General features: G+C 39.6%; 1 long non-coding RNA gene across 1 annotated transcript; it reads left to right on the forward strand.

The window, feature by feature from the left end:
* The first annotated feature begins 10,112 nt into the window (after positions 1-10,112).
* Positions 10,113-12,612, forward strand: LOC116661948. Its single transcript, XR_004317908.1, has 2 exons — positions 10,113-10,182; positions 12,216-12,612. It is a non-coding gene; the product is annotated as an uncharacterized LOC116661948 (long non-coding RNA).
* Positions 12,613-15,250: the final 2,638 nt, after the last annotated feature.

Consider the following 15,250-nt stretch of genomic DNA (forward strand, 5'->3'; position numbering starts at 1 on the left):
ACTAACATGATCTCAAACCCATCCTACAGAGAACAAAAAAATTAAAAAAGAAAGAAAAATAATATTCTATATTTCCCTGCTTCCCTCTCCCACTCTCAATGATTTGTATGTTTTCTTTTATAATTTTGTATTTATTTTATTTGTAATTCATGAGTTATCACCTTTCCATTTGTGAGTTTCTCATTTCTGTAGCATCCTGCTGCTTTTCTATTTAGAATGGACCTTTCAATATTTCTTCTAACATGGGTTTAGAGTTGCTAAACTCCTGCAGCTTTTTCTTGTCTGTGAAACTCTTTCTCTCTCCTTCTATCCTAAAGGATAGCCTTGCTGGATAAAGTATCCTAGGCTGCATCTTTTTTTCATTCAGGACTTTGAATATATCTTGCCACTTGCTTGTGGCCTGTAGTGTTTTTGTAGAGAAATCAGCTGAGAGCCTTAGGGGGGTTCCCTTGTAACTTACTATTTGCTTTTCTCTTGCTGCCTTTAGAATCATTTCTTTATCCTTGACTCTGGCCATCTTGATTATGATATGTGTTGGTGTGGGTCTGTTTGGGTTCTTCCTGTTTGGGACCCTCTGAGCTTCCTGTAGTTGGATATCTGATTCCTTCTTTAAGTTTGGGAAGTTTTCATTCGTGATTTCTTCAAAAACCTTTTTAATCCCTTTTGATCTTTCTTCCCCTTCTGGGACCCCTAGTATGTGAAGATTGGCATGCTTTATATTATCCCATAGGTCCCTTATGCTATTTTCATTTGTTTTTATTTGTTTATCTTGCAGCTCTTCTGATTGGCTTCTTTCTATTATCCTGTCTTCTAGGTCACTAATTCGTTCCTCTGCATTATCTAGTTGGCTTTGCACAGCTTTTAGATCATTCCTCATCTCAGTCAATGTGTTACCCATTCTACTTGGGTCTTCTTTATAGCTTCCATTTCATTTTTGACATATTTTATATCTCTAAACACTATCTCTTTTAATTCCTTCAGTACTTTGATTACTCCTTTTTTGAAATCTTGATCTAGTAGGCTATCTTTGTCTATTTCATTGATTGTTCTTTCAGGGGATTTCTCTTGTTCTTTTAATTGGGAATGGTTTCTGTGCTTCTTCATCTTGCTCATACCTCTCTGTCAGTGTGCTTTATGGAGTATCAGTTACCTATTTTGGTCCTTAATGGGTTTATCTATCTAATGCCTATGTAGGAATAAGACTTAGGAAAAAAAGAAAAAATAAGAGACAGAAAGAATTTTAAAAGAGGGGAGAAAAAAAAGGTTTGAAAACAGTGTATAATGAATAATAGAAGAGCAAGTTGAAGCAGAATAGCAATCGGGTTGAGACGTCCTTTTAAAACCTTTAAAAAAAGGGAAAAGATGAAAAGATGTATTTGAAACCTCTGTCTAATCAATAACAGGACATCAAAACCCAAGAGTAATAAAAATGAATTAAGAAGTAAAAATTAAGAGTGTAATAGAAAATACAACAGATATAACCAGATTTAAAAAAAAACGGGGGGTTTCAGTGTTCTCCTGGAGACTGTGCTTTTAATGTGAAGTTCTTCTGTCTTCGTCCTGTTTTGGAAGCTCAGCTTGCTGTTTCCAGAGGCCCTCCATTGGCGCCCTCATCTGTGCTGCTCCCAGTACCTGTCTGCAAGCAGATCGCGCCTCCTCCCAGCACTGGGTCAGGTGCAGCTCTCCTTTGCTGTGGGTGGGCGGGTCACTGTCCCTCCCAATGCCACAGTCAGATGTTGCAGACTGGCCAGGTAGGAGGGTGGGTTGTGCCCCCTCCCAGCACCTCGGTCAGGGATTGCCTTCCTGCCTGAATTGCGGAGGGCCGCCCTCCCTCTTCCAGTGCAGGTCGCTCCACTGCTCTGTGATGCTGTGGGCTAGGCCTCTGGTTGGCACTCCGCAGGTGAGCTTGGGGAAGACGGAGGAAAAGCCTTGTCCCTGCTCCAGGCCAGAACCTAGCTCTTTGTCTTGGCAGAGCAAGTTCTCTAAGGGACCAGGATGGAAGGATCCTATCTGCCTCGGGCTGTAGACAAGTCTCCATCTGGCCTTTGAGGCTGCAAAGCCCTTAGGTGTTGATCCAGTTTTTGCCCCCGCTCCTGCCTGGATGCTAAGTGCCAGAGGATATGGCGGCTGTCCCTGAGCCCTGCCTCTCTTCCCCCAAAACTTTCCACGAGTTTTCAGAGATGGGGGTATGCACCCTTCTCCCGAGAGCACATCAACCTTGCTGTTTTATGGAGGGCCCAGGTTGTTCTGCCCTGTGCACCCACAGCCACAGCACGCAGCCCCCTGCAGTCCCCCGGGGCTGCCTCTGTACAGGCCACCCCCATCCTCCGTCCAGCTCGGGCAGCCTGGCCCTGCCCCCAGCTGCCAGCCCAAGTCTGGCTGGGTGTCGCGGGTACCCTCTGTGCCTGTTTAAGTTACTTCTGTCAGTCAAGGGCTGGTCTGTACAGATCCGAGCCTCGGAGGCTCCCCCTCCGTCCCGCTGGCCTCTCAGTTGGAGAGGGGAGACCCAGTGAAAGAGCGCCAGTCCTCCTTTTCCACTCCCTCCCCGTGGGACCTGTCCCACTCTGCTTTGCCTTTTCTTCTTTCTTTTTTCCTTTTCTCCTACCAGATTTTTGGTGTCTCTATCTTTTGAAGAGGGCAATGTTCTGTTGGAATTCTGCAGGTGCTCTGGTTGGCTAAGTGGGTCTGTGGATGTGAGTCTTGGTGCATTTGTGGGAGAGGGTGAACTACAAGCGCCCTTCTACTCCACCATCTTCTCTCTTCCCCCCCATACAGCACATTTTTAATCTCCATCATATTTTAACTGTAGAAGTGCAATTTTTATATTCTTCATGTTTCTTCTTAGCAAATTTATGTTTTTTTCTACATTTTTGAAAATATGGAATATAGTTTAATAACTGTTTTAACATGTGATTGGTACAAATTCTATTATCTCTCTCTCTTCTGGATCTAATTTTTCTTTCCTTAATTGGTTTTATTTTACTGTTCCTTTGAAGGCCTGGTAATTATGTATGGAATGCCAGATACTGCAAATTTTATCATGTTGGATACTAAATATTTTCATTACCATTAATATTCTTGACTTTTGTTCTGAGACACAGTGCAGTTACTTGTGAACAATTTGATCTTTATAAGGCTTGTTTTTTTAAATTTTATTTTATTGAATTATAGTCAGTTTACAATGGTGTGTCAATTTCCAGTGTAGAGCACAATTTTTCAGTCATACATAAACATACATATATTCATTGTCACATTCTTTTTCACCGTGAGCTACCACAAGATCTTGTATATATTTCCCTGTGCTATACAGTATAATCTTGTTTATCAATTCTGCATATGCCTGTCAGTATCTACAGATTTTGACTTTGATCCATTTTGAGTTTATTTTTGTGTATGGTGTAAGGGAGTGTTCTAGCTTCATTGTTTTACATGCTCCTGGCCAGTTTTCCCAACACCATTTGCTGAAGAGACTGTCTTTATTCCATTGTATATTCTTGCCTCCTTTGTCGAAGATGAGTTGACCAAAAGTTTGTGGGTTCATGTCTGGGCTCTCTATTCTATTCCACTGGTCCATATGTCTGTTTCTGTACCAGTACCATGCTGTTTTGATTACTGTAGCTCTGTAGTATTGTCTGAAGTCTGGGAGGGTTATTCCCCCAGCCTCATTGTTTTTCTTCAGTAGTGCTTTGGCAATTCTGGGTCTTTTGTGATTCCATATAAATTTTATTATGATTTGTTCTAGTTCTGTGAAATATGTCCTGGGTAATTTGATAGGGATTGCATTAAATCTGTAGATTGCCTTGGGCAGTGTGACCATTTTAACAACATTGATTCTTCCAATTCAGGAGCATGAGATATCTTTCCATTTTTTAAAGTCTTCTTTGATTTCCTTACAATGTTTTCTAGTTCTCTATGTATAAGGCTTTCACCTCCTTGGTTAGATTTATTCCTAGGTATTTTATTACTTTGGGTGCTATTTTAAAAGGGATTGTTTCTTTATTGTCTTTTCCTGCTGATTCATCATTAGTGTAAAGAAATGCAACTGATTTTTGTACATTAATCTAATAACCTGCTACCTTGGTGAATTCTTTTATTAGTTCTAGTAGTTTTTGTGTGGACCTGTTAGGGTTTTCTATATATAGGATCATATCATCTGCATATAGATACATTTTTACCTCTTCTTTTCCAAGTTGGATCCCTTTTATTTCTTTCTCTTGCATAAGGCTTGTTTTTAATCTGTGCTCAGTAGGTCCATTTAGTCGAGGTTTAATTTTCCCCATTACTCACTACATAATACCCTTGTGAGCACTATAGATCTTGGTGCATAAATTACCAGTTTATTCCACTCTGGCAAGAGATAAAATAAACTGTTTCTGGCCTAGGGATCCAGAGATTGTTTCCCATGTTCCTTTTGGATGGTTTTTTAGGATCTCTACTTTGAGAACCATTGCCATGTAGCATAAATTCATACCAAATTAAAAGAGCTCTTTAAACTTCAAGCATCGGATTTACAAGATTCAATAAATGACAGGGGTATGAAAGTACAAAATAGCATAATGCTTATAATAGAAGATTCTCCTTAAAATGAATTTCTGACATTTAAAACCCAATCTCAGTGTCACCAAAAATAACACTGAAATGAGCTAAATATTCCAACAGCTGTCATCTTAAAGATCATTGATTTGATGAGAAACATTTGGTCCCGTTCTCTGAAGAAAGGAAGTTATATAGTACCTGCTGTGTACACAGCGCATCTCTGATATCCTTAGCAACAACCATTCTGCTGCTCATCTAACTGCTGCAAAGCCTTGGGTAATTCGGTGGAGGATTATGGAAATTCCAAATTCGGAAACATAATAAACTCAATAATAGACATTACATTAATTGGTAACCTGTAGCCTGGTTTGATAGTGTAACAAAATATCACATGCAAGTTCACTTAGTTGATTTGCTGATTCTAAGTTCATGGGACACAACTTAGGGTAAAAATTCATTTTTTGGGAAAAATTATTTTTTCCCAAAACATTATTTTATTTTGTTTTACATTTTTTGAGTTATAGTCATTTTACTCCATTGTGTCATTTTCCAGTGTAGAAAACAATGTTTTAGTTATACATGAACATACATATATTAATTGTTGCATTCTTTTTCACTGTGAGCTACCACAAGATCTTGTATATATTTCTCTGTGCTATACAGTATAATCTTGTTTATCTGTTCAACATAGGACTGTCAGTATCGACAAATTTTGAACTCCCAGTCTGTACCTTCCCCCAACCACTGGGAAGCACAAGTTTGTATTCTATGTCTCTGAGTCTGTTCCTGTTTTGTATTTCTGTTCTTTTTTTTTTTTTTTTTTAGATTCCACATATAAGCAATCCCATGGTATTTTTCTTTCTCTTTCTGGCTTACTTCACTTTGAATGACATTCTCCAGGAATATCCATGTTGCTGCAAATGGTGTTATATTGTCAATTTTATGGCTGTATAGTGTTCCATTGAATAAATATACCACATTTTCTTTATCCAGGCATTTGTCGATGGACATTTAGGCTGTTTTCTTGTCTTGGCTATTGTAAATAGTGCTGCTATGTACATTAGGGTGCATGTGACTTTTTGAAGTAGTCTTCCTTCTGGATATAAGCCCAGGAGCAATATTACTGGATCATATGGTTAGTCTATCTTTGGTCTTTTGAGGAATCTCCATACTGTTTTCCACAGTGGCCGCACCAACCTGCATTCCCACAAGCAGTGTAGGAGGGTTCCCTTTACTCCAATCCTCTCCAGCACTTATCATTTGTGGACTTTTGAATGATGGCTATTCTGACTGGTGTGAGGTGATAACTCATTGCAGTTTTGATTTGCATTTCTCTGATAATTAGTGATATGGAGCATTTTGTCATGTGCCTATTAATTATTTATATGTCTTACTTGGAGAATTGCTTGTTTAAGTCTTCTGCCCATTTTTGGATTGGGTTGTTTGGTTGTTTCTTATTGAGTCGTATGAGCTGCTTATATATTCTGGAGATCAAGACTTTGTCGGTTTCACATTTTGCAAAAATTTTCTCCCATTTCGTAGGGTTTTTTTTGTTTTGTTTTTTGTTTTTTTTTTTGCTTATGTTTTCTTTTGCTGTGCAGAAGCTTGTAATTTTCATTAGGTCCCATTTGTTTATTCTTGCTTTTATTTCTATTGCTTGTGTAGACTACTCTAGGAGAACAGTTTTGACATGTATGTCAGATAATGTTTTGCCTATATTTTCTTCTAGGAGTTTTATTATATCTTGGCTTAGGTTTAAGTCTTTGATCCATTTTGAGTTTATTTTTGTGTTTGGTGTAAGGGAGTGTTCTAGCTTCACTGCTTTACATGCTGCTGTCCAGTTTTCCCAACACCATTTTCTGAAGAGACTGTCTTTATTCCATTGTATATTCTTGCTTCCTTTGTCGAAGATGAGTTGACCAAAAGTATGAGGGTTCATGTCTGGGCTCTGTATTGTGTTCCACTGGTCCATATGTCTGTTTTTTTTTTTTTTAACAATACTATGCTATTTTGATGACTGTAGTTCTACAGTATTTTCTGAGGTCTGGGAGAGTTATTCCTCCAGCCTCTTTCTTTTTCTTCAGTAATAGTATGGAAATTCTAGGTCTTTTGTGGTTCCATATAAATTTTATTATGATGTGTTCTTCTGTGATATATGTCCTGGGTAATTTGATGGGGATTGCATTAAATCTGTAGATTGCCTTGGGCAGTATGACTATTTTAACAACATTGATTCTTCCAACTCAGGAGCATGAGCTATCTTTCCATTTTTTAAAGTCTTCTTTGATTTCCTTACAATGTTTTCTAGTTTTCCATGTATAAGGTTTTCACCTCATTTGTTAGATTTATTCCTAGGTATTTTATTACTTTGGGTGCTATTTTAAAGGTGATTGTTTATTTACTTTCTTTTCTTGTTGATTCATCATTAGTGTAAAGAAATGCAACTGATTTTTGAACGTTAATCTTGTAAACTGCTACCTTGCTGAATTCTTCGATTAGTTCTAGTAGTTTTTGTGTGGACCTGTTAGAGTTTTTATATATAGGATCATGTCATCTTCATATAGTGACACTTTTACTTTTTCTTTTCAAATTTGGATTCCTTTTCTCTCTCTTACCTGATTGCTGTAGCTAGGAATTCCAAGACTATGTTGAACAGGAGTGGTGATAGTGGGCAGCCTTGTCTTGTCCCAGATGTTAGTGGGAAGCTTTTCAGTTTTTCACCATTGAGTACTTGCTGGCTGTAGGTTTGTCATATGTAGCTTTTCTTATGTTGAGATATGTTTCCTCTATACCCACTTTGGGGAGAGTTTTTATAATAAATGGCTGTTGAGTATTATCAAATACTTTTTCTGAATCTACTGAGGTGATCATGTGGTTTTTCTCCTTTCTTGTGTTGATGTGATGTATTACATTGATTGACCTGCATATGTTGAACCACCCTTGTGTCCCTGGGATGAACCCCACTTGGTCATGATGTATAATCTGTTGAATTCTATTTGCTAATATTTTAGTAAGGCTTTTTCCATCTGTGTTCATCAGTAGTATTGGTTTGTAGTTCTCTATTTTGGTAGTGACTTTGCCTTATTTTGTTATCAGGGAGATGGTGGCTTCACAGAATGAGTTTGGGAGTATTCCCTCCTTTTCAATCTTCTGGAAGAATCGGAGAGGGTCTGGTACGAGTTCTTCTTTGTATGTTTATTAGAATTCCCCAAGAAGACGTCTGGTCCTGGAATTTTATTTGTAGGGAGGTTTGTTTTTTTTTTTTTTTTCACTAATACGATTTCATTTCTAATGATCGCTTTGTTCAAGTGGTCAGTTTCTTCTTGATTGAGCCTTGGTGGACAGTATGTTTCCAGAAACTTGTCCACCTCCTCTAGGTTATCTATATTCGTTCCATATAGTTTTTCATACATTTCTCACATGATATTCTGTATTTCTATTTTATTTCTTGTAATTTCTATATATTCCTTTCTTATTTTGGTTATTTGTGCTCTTTTTTCTTCATAGTGAGTTTGGCCAGAGGTTTGTCGATTATATTTACTCTTAAAATCTCTAGTTTGATTGATTTTTTTCTATGTTTTTTTTAATCTCTATCTTATTTATTTTCCCCCTGATCTTTAGTATTTCCTTCTTTCTGCTGCATTTTGGGGTATTTTGCTCTTCTTTTTCTAATTATTTTAGCCAGTGGGTTAGATTGTTTATTTGAGATTGTTCTTCTTTTTTGAGGAAGGTCTGTATCACTATAAACTTCCTTCTTAGCACCGCCTTTGCTGTGTCCCATAAATTTTGTGTGCTTGTGCTTTCATTTTCATTTGTCTCAAGGTATTTTTTAATTTCAGCTTTGACTTCCTCATTGACTCATTGTTTTTTTCAATAACATATTGTTTAATCTCCATGCTTTCCTTTTTTTCTCATTTGTTTCTCTGTTGTTGATTTCTAGCTTCATGGCATTGTGTTCAGTAAAGAAGCTTCAGATAATTTCTATCTTCTTAAAATTGTTGACATTTCTTCTGTGCCCAAGTACATGATAAATCCTAGAAAATGTTCCATGTGCCCTTAAAAATAATGTATATTCTATTGTTTGGGGGTGTAATGCTCTGAAAATATCCACCAAATCTAATTTTTCTATTGAATCACTTAATTTCTCTGTTGCCTTATTTATCTTCTGTCTTGAAGATCTGTCTAGTGATGTTAATTCAGTGTAAAAATCTCTGACAATGATTGTATAACCATCAATATCCCCCTTTATCTCTGTTAGTAATTGTTCTATGTACTTAGGTGCTCCTATATATTGGGTGCATATATATTAATGAGTGTGATATCCTCATCTTGAATCACTCCTTTAATCATTATAAAATGTCCTTATTTATTTTACTTTATGGCCTTTGTTTTAAAGTCTATTTTGTCTGAAATCACTACTGCAATACCTGCTTTTTGGCTTTTCCATTTGCATGGAATATCTCTTTCCATCCTTCACTCTCAATCTGTATGTGTCCTTCTCCCTAAAGTGGGTCTGTTGTATACAACATATTGAAGGTTCTTGCTTTATTATCCAGTCTGCCACTCTATGTCTTTTGATTGGAGCATTTAGTCCATTAACATTTACACTAATCAATGATACATGTGTGTTTATTTCCATTTCATACTTATATTTGCAGTTGATTTGGTATTTCCTCTTTGTTCCTTTCTTCTTCCTTTTGTGGTTTGCTAATTTTCCTTTGTATTATCATGGATTGTATTTAGCTTTTGTGACTCCCTTGTAAGTTTTTGGCTTGTGGTTACCCTTTTTTTGTAAGTCTATTAGCCCATTACTATAACTGTTTTTGTTAAACTGATACTAACGTGATCTCAAACCCATCCTACAGAGAACAAAAATTAAAAAAAAAAAAGAAAAAATATTCTTTATTTTCCTGCCTCCCTCTCCCACTCTGAATGATCTGTAAGTTTTCTTTTATAATTTTGTATTTATTTTATTTGTAATTCATGAGTTATCACCTTTCCAGTTGTGAGTTTCTCATTTCTGTAGCATCCTGCTGCTTTTCTATTTAGAATGGACCTTTCTATATTTCTTTTAGCATGGGTTTAGTGTTGCTAAACTCTTGTAGCTTTTGCTTGTCTGTGAAATTCTTTCTCTCTCCTTCTATCCTAAAGGATAGCCTTGCTGGATAAAGTATCCTAGGCTGCATCTTTTTTTATTCAGGACTTTGAATATATCTTGCCATTCCCTGTGGCCTGTAGTGTTTTTGTAGAGAAATCAGCTGAGAGCCTTAGGGGGGTTCCCTTGTAACTCACTCTTTGCTTTTCTCTTGCTGCCTTTAGGATCATTTCTTTATCATTGACTCTGGCCATCTTGATTATGATATGTGTTGGTGTGGGTCTATTTTGGTTCTTCCTGTTTGGGACCCTCTGAGCTTCCTGTACTTGGATATCTGATTCCTTCTTTAAGTTTGGGAACTTTTCAGTCACGATTTCTTTAATAACCTTTTCAATCCCCTTTGTTCTTTCTTCCCCTTCTGGGACCCCTATTATGTGAAGATTGGCATGCTTTATATTATCCCATAGGTCGCTTATGTTGCTTTCATTTGTTTTTATTTGTTTATCTCATAGCTGTTCTGATTGGGTGCTTTCTGTTTTCCTGTCTTCTAGGTCACTTATTCGTTCCTCTACATTATCTAGTTTGCTTTGCACAGCCTTTAGATCATTTCTCATCTCAGCCAATGAGTTTCCCAGTTCTACTTGGCTCTTTTTCATAGCTTCCATTTCATTTTTGACATATTTTATATCTCTAAACACTATCTCTTTTAATTCCTTCAGTACTTTAATCACTCCTTTTTTGGAATCTTGGTCTAGTAGGCCATTGATGTCTATTTCATTGATCATTCCTTCAGGGGATTTCTCCTGTTCTTCTAATTGGAAATGGTTTCTGTGCTTCTTCATCTTGTTCATACCTCTCTGGCATTGTGGTTTATGGTGTATCAGTTATCCAATGTGGTCCTTAAGGAGTTTATTTATTTATCTATCTAATGCCTATGTAGGAATAACACTTAAAAAAGAGAGAGAGAGTAAGGTAATTGTAAGCGAAGGGAGTTAAAAAAGGTTTGAAAACAGTGTATAATGAATAATAGAAGAACAAGTTGAAGCAGAATAGCAATGGGGTTGAGACGTCTTTTAGAAACCTTTAAAAAAGGACAATAGAGAAAAAAGTTTTTGACACCTGTGTATAATCAATAACAGAACATCAAAACCAAGAGAAATAAAAATGAAATGGTGTGGGTTTTCAATAATAATAGTAGTATTTTTTAAAAAATTTAAGAGAGATTAAAACTCAGAGTATATATAGTTGTTTAAGAAGGAAAAAGTAAAATGGAAATAGAAAATAGAACAGGTAAAAACAGATTTAAAAAGAAGGGGGTGGCGGTGTTCTCCTGGAGACTGCATATTCTTCATGTGAAGTCTTTCTGCCTTCGCCCTTTTTTGGAAGCTCAGCTTGCTGTTTCAAGAGGCCCTCAGTTGGTACCATCTTCTGTGCTGCTCCCAGTGGCTGTCAGCAAGGAGATCGTGCCCTCTCCCAACACTGTGTCTATTGCAGCTCTCCTTTGCTGTGGGAAGGCGGGTCACTGCCCCTCCTGATGCCACAGTCAGATGGTGCAGATTGCCAGGTTGGAGGGCGGGTCGCAACACCTCCCAGCACAGTCGTTTGGGGCTGCGTTCTTGCCAGATAGGTGGTGGGCCGCCCACCATCTCCAGGCGCCAGTCGCTCCACAGCTCTCTGCCACTGCGACCTCCGTAGGCGGGCTTGGGTAAAACTGAGAAACAGCCCAGACCCTTCTCCGGGACAAAACCCAGCTCCTTGTTTGTCCTGGAGGAGCAAGTTCTCTGAGGGATCAGGTCGGAAGTATCCTGTCTGCCTCGGGCTATAGACAAGTCTCCCTCTGGCCTTTGAGGCTGCTAAGTCCTTAGGTGTGGATGCAGGTTTCACCCCCGCCCCCACCTGTGTGCTCAGCACTGGACGTTACGGCAGCTGAGCCTGAGGCCCACCTCTCTTCACTGGAAAACTTTCCACTGGTTTTCAGAGATGGGGGTATGCACCCTTCCTCCCAGGGCACATCAGCCATGTTGTTTTATGGATGACCCTGGTCGTTCTGCCCTGTGCACCCACAACCATGGCACACAGCACCCTGCAGTCCTCCAGGGCTGCCTCTGTGGAGCCGATTCCATCCTCTGCCTGGCTCAGGCAACCTGGCCCGGCCCCCAGCTGCTGGCCCGCATCTCGGACTGGGTGTTGCGGCGACCCTCGATTCCTGTTTAACTTAGTTCTGTCGGTCAAGGGCTGCTCTGTACAGATCCGAGCCTCGGAGTCTACCCCTCCATTCCGCTGGCCTTCCGGTTGGAGAGGGGAGACCTAGTGAATGAGCACCAGTCCTCCTTTGCCACTCCCTCCCCACAGGACCTATCCCACACTGTTTTGCCTTTTCTTCTTTCTTTTTTTCCTTTTCTCCTATTAGATTTTTGGCGTCTCTGACTTTTGAAGAGGACAATGTTCTGTTGGAGTTTCGCAGGTGCTCTGGTTGGCTGAGTGGGTCTGTGGATGTGAGTCTCGGTGTATTTGTGGGAAAGGGTGAGCTACAAGTGTCCTTCTACTCTGCCATCTTGGTCTTCTCTGTTGTCCTATCTTGTAGGTCACCTATTCATTCCTCTGCATTATCTAGCCTTCTTTGTACAGCCTTTAAATCAGCTCACATCTCAGCAAATCTGTTTACGAATTCTACTTGGGTCTTCTTTATAGCTTCAATTTCATTTTTGACATATTTTATATCTCTAAACACTGTCTCTTTTAGTTCCTTCAGTTCTTTGTTCCATCCTTTTCTGAAACCTTGATCAAGTAGGCCTTCAACGTCTATTTCATTGATTGTTCTTTCAGGGGATTTCTCTTGTTCTTTTAATTGGGAGTGGTTCCTCTGCTTCCTCATCTTGCTCATATCTCTCTGGTACTGTGGCTTATGGATTATCAGTTATGTATTGTGGTCCTTAAGGAGTTTATTTATCTATCTAAAGCCTATGCAGGATTAAAACTTATAATTAGAATTTTAAAAGAAGGGAGAAAAAAAGGTTTGAAAATACTGTATAATCAATAACAGAAGAACAAGTTGAATTAGAATAACAATTGAGTTCAGACGTCTTTTAAAAAACTTTAAAAAAGGAGAAAATCACAAAAAATTTTGAAACCTGTGTATAATCAACAACAGGACAGCAAAACCAACAGAAATAAAAATGAAATGTGGTGGACTTTTAAAAATAATACTAAAAATAATTAAAAGAAAAATTTAAAAGGGATTAAACTGGAGACATATACAATTGTTTAAAAAGTAAAAATTGCAAAGGTAATAGAAGATAGACATATAGAAAAAAGATAAAAAGAAAATAAAAAGGGGATGTGTCCTCTTGCAGTCTGTGCACTCTTAATGATTTTTATCGGGAGATCTTTTTGTCCTAGCTCTGCTTTGCAAACTCAGCTTGCTGCTTGCAGAGGCCTTCCATTGGCACCCCTGATCTGTGCTGCTCCTAGTGTCAGTCAGCAAGCAGATCACGCCCCCTCCTGACACTGTGGTAAGATGCTGTGCTCTTACACCTTGGGCGGGCAGGTCACTCCCCCTCCCATTGCCAAGGTCAGAGGCACTTGGGCATTTGGGTGGTCAGGTTGCATCCACTCTCAGCACCGCATTCACATGCTGTGCTCCTTCAGGAAGGTGGGTGGCTGACCACCCTCTCTTGTCGCCGGTTGCTCCCCTGCTCTGTACATCTTCCTGCTCTGCCTTGGGTCCCTGCTCCTTAGGCGGGATCAGGAAGATGGTGGAACAGCCCTGTTCCTGCTCCATGTCAAAACTCAGCTCTTTGATTGTCTTGGAGTCCTGAGTTCTCAGAGGTACTAGGGCAGAACCATCCTTTCTGCCTCAGGCTGTCAACAAGTCTCCCTCTTGCTTTTGAGGCTGCTAAGCCCTTAGGTACGGATTCAGAATTTGGCCCCACTCCCACCTGGGTGCTAAGCACCGGAGGATATGCTGTGGCTAATCCCTGCCTCTTTTCTCCCAAAAGCCTTCTGCGGGTTTTCAGAGATTGAGGGTATGGCACCCTTTCCCCCAGGGCACATCAGCCATGTTTTTTTCTTTTTTTTTTCCCGTATTTTAGGGGGGCCCAAGTTGTTCTTTCCTGTGTACCCACTCATCCATGGCACGCAGCACCCTGCAGTCCCCCAGGGTTGCCTCTGTGCAGCTGCCCCAGTCCTCTGCCTGGCTCTGGGAGTCTGTCCCGTCCCCCACCTGCCACTTTGCCTCTAGGGCTGGGAATTGCGGAGACCCTCTGTTCCCATTTAGCTTAGTTCTGTCAGTCAAGGGCTGCTCCATACAGATCCAAGCCTCAGAGGTTCCCCCTCCATCCTGCTGACCTTTGCATTCGGGGAGAGGGCCGGGAGGGGAGACCCAACAAATGAGCACTATTCCTCCTTTGCCGTTCCCTCCCTGTGGGACCAGCCCCACACTGTTTTGCTTTTTCTTCTTTCTTTTTCACTTTTCTGCTACCAGATTTGTGGCTTCTTTGTCTTTTGAAGAGGGTGATGTTCTGTCGGAGTTTGGCAGGTGCTCTGATTGGCTGGGTGGGTCCATGGATGTGAGTTTTAATGTATTTTTGGGAGAGGGTGAGCTACAAGTGTCCTTCTACTCCACCATCTTGGCTGATCACCTCTAAAAATTCTTAACTAGGGTACAAGAATGTATTTCAGAGTCTCTGTAAACCTTCTGAAATTATAAAATTCTGTGTGTGTGTGTATGTGTGTGTGTCCATGTACTTTTATGTGGAGAGAATCCAGACTTTTCTTTAGATTCTCAAAGGAGTGCATGAACAAAATAGGGTTTAGGGTCCTTGGTCTAAGGCAACCTCAAATGAGCCCAAACAATATCCCTCTCTTCCTATTACCCTTCTTCTCTTTGTTGACAATAGTGTTCACAAAGAAAATAGATCATAGCACTGAGAACTATCATAAAAAAGTAGATTTAAATCTATATTGCATGGCACCAGAAAAACTCCATTAAAAATACACTGTTTTATTTATCAGCTAGCATTGTAGGGTCTAGACCCTTTGAAAACAGTCATATAAAGCAAAGTTGTTTCTAATGACATTGTCTGAACTGAACTTGTCCAAAACATTCAGGTGAATAAAAAGTAGAAAACTTCCTAAGTTAATGACATGTGAAAGTATTTCAAAATAATGTTTAGAAATAGATGCTCCAAGTGGTTCTGTTACAATTATTAGAGGAAATGATAGAAATACAAATCTGGAGAGGGAGGAGCCAAGATGGCAGAGTAGAGACAATTACAGCTCACCCTCTCCTACAAATACACCAAGTATTACATCAACAAACCCACTGAATCACACAGAGCACCTATTGTACTCTGGCACAGTGCCTCTCATTTTGAAATACAGGAGGATTCTCACAAAACCCAGTAATAAAAAAGAAAGAAAAAATCAGTGCAAGGCTGATCCTGCAGGGAGGGACCTGCATGGGATGAAAGACATCCTCATGCTGGGACATCCTCTCTCTAGCCAGGAGATCAGCAAAGAAAGAAGTGGAGCTTCTGAGGTTCAGAGGAGAAAGTGCCAAATGCATGGCAACAGAATGGAGGGAAACTAACACAGAGAGTCCCTTCAATCTCTGGCCCT

Source organism: Camelus ferus, chromosome X, assembly GCF_009834535.1.
Source record: "Camelus ferus isolate YT-003-E chromosome X, BCGSAC_Cfer_1.0, whole genome shotgun sequence".
NCBI lineage: Eukaryota > Metazoa > Chordata > Mammalia > Artiodactyla > Camelidae > Camelus > Camelus ferus.